Below are 2,325 nucleotides of genomic sequence, written 5' to 3'. Positions count from 1 at the left end.
ATGTGATGGAGTTGTATGCTGTGGTCCGTGATGTAGTTGTCAGGGGTGGGTCGTCTCCTTCGGCTCATGAAGTCGTGCCGCTCGAGGCAACACCGATCCACTATGTCCAACTTCCTGATAGTGCCGACGATTCCGACAATGAGGGCGATTCAACCTATGTTGCTGGGTCCAGGTCATCAAGCAATATAGCGTTACAAGATGAGTTTGTGTCGAAGACTCCCAACGGCAGTGTTAGTAGGTTTCTGCTACCTCCCCCTTTGGTCATTCCTCGACTGTCAGATGTTCCTAGCCATTATCAGACGTTGAACTTGGATGCAATGTAGCTAGACGATCTTTTGAAGGCTGGGGACGGGGAGGATTACAACACGGATGGTAGGGTAGAATTCTGAATTGGGCATAGGTTCAACAACCGAGAAATAATCCTAATGGTGGTGAAAAACTACAATATTTGATGGAATGCGGAGTATAGAGTGCTGGACTCATATAGACTTAAATATCACTATCGATGCAAACAATTCACCAATGGTTGTTCATGGAGTTTTCGTGTGGCATTACGACAGAATTTGAATTTACTAGTATATTTTATGTTATATTATAGATGCATTAGACTCTATACGTTAGTTTTTTGTTTAGTATGTTGTTGATAATAGAACAAAATTCATAGGGAGGTACATCGGTTCGGTGGATCACATACCTGTCTGGCACCAATCATGTCTTAGGAACATGCGCAACTGGATAGTGGATTGATTTGCAAGGTCGTGTTACCTATGATAAAGACTGATCCGTCGGTGTCTATCATAGTGTTGCAATGTGCTGTCCATCAGGGTTATCATTTTAAGCCCTCGTATCGGAAGGTGTGGATGGCAAAGCAAAGGCGATTGCCAAGATCTATGGCGACTAGGAAGAGTCATATAATAGGATTCTGGCGCTCTTACAAGCTTTGCAGGAGTGCCTCCCAGGTACGATCCACGAATGCATTGTTGTCCCTTATTACAATGAAAATATGGTTGACGGAGAGTGGAGTCAGTTTAATAAGGTTTTCTGGGCATTTCCCCCGTTAGCATATCATGTTTATTGCATCCGACACATGGCTTCAAACTTCAATTCCAGGTTCAAATCAGCCGAGGGTAAGAGGTACCTTATAAATGCTATTTATAGTGCAAGTAAGGAGGGATGCGACTGGTACTTGTATGCTTTCGGTACACTATCCCGTGAAATTGTGGATTGGGCTTTTTGTTTCAGGAAGGATTATGGTTGCAACATTGCGACGAAGGTCTTCGGTATGGTCAGATGACAACGAACCTATCGGAGTATATAAATGCCTTGCTGAAGGGAACGAGGAATTTTCCAATGGCAGTGATTGTTCGGATAACGTATGAGAGGTTGTAATAGTTGTTCGTGCGCAGAGGGCGCGAAGAACGTGCTCAGTTACAGGGTGAACACATCTACTCGCAGCGACTGTTGACAGCTATAGATAAGAACAGAGAGAGCCTGCCGATGTTGCGAGTCACCCATTGTGATCGTATGACATCCGTTTTTAGCATGGAAGAGATGGAGCCGGTGGATTGTTGGTCACATACTTTATATCGGGTTTGTTTGACTAAGCGTACATGCGATTGTGGTCTGTTCCAATCATTGCATTACCCATGTCGACATGCCCTGGTGGCATGTGCAGCTGTGAATATTGAGTGGGATCATTTCGTGGACCCCGTGTACATGATGGCATATGTATTCAATGTATATGAGAGGGAGTTTTTGCCGATACCAGACGAAAAGATGTGGCCTCCATGGTACGGTGCACGCCTGAAGCCCGACTTAGCTATGAGGAGGAAGGCATTGGGAAGGTCGGTATCCACACGGATCCGGAATGAGATGGATGCCATTGAGCGTGCGGAGAAGGGATGTGGGCTCTGTCGCGGAGAGGGCCACACTAGACGTGGGTGTCCCTATGCCCCCGACTTGAATCCATGACGACACATGCAGTTTAAAATTTAGGCCTTTTTGTTCCAATATTGTCACTTTGATGTAGTGATTGTTATTAAATGTGTTTAATGTGTAATGAAACATAATTTCTGTATAACTAGTTACTTTCGATGTTACGGGCCCATTTTTTATCTGCAACATTATAATATTTTCATAAAAAAAATATACACCAACATGGGTAAACATATAGAGGACAAGTCTGGTAGTAACCTGGATCTTTTCTGACCTGAATCAGAAAACGCGCATATCTCGGATGCAGTGTATCCGAGATATGCTTATGTTCATATCACGGTTGTATCTCAGATGTAGTGGGCTAAAGTAGAAAACAACCGTATCTCGGAT

The sequence above is a fragment of the Arachis duranensis genome, chromosome 4, assembly GCF_000817695.3.
Source record: "Arachis duranensis cultivar V14167 chromosome 4, aradu.V14167.gnm2.J7QH, whole genome shotgun sequence".
Classification (NCBI taxonomy): Eukaryota; Viridiplantae; Streptophyta; class Magnoliopsida; order Fabales; family Fabaceae; genus Arachis; species Arachis duranensis.
This window is presented reverse-complemented; position numbering follows the sequence as displayed.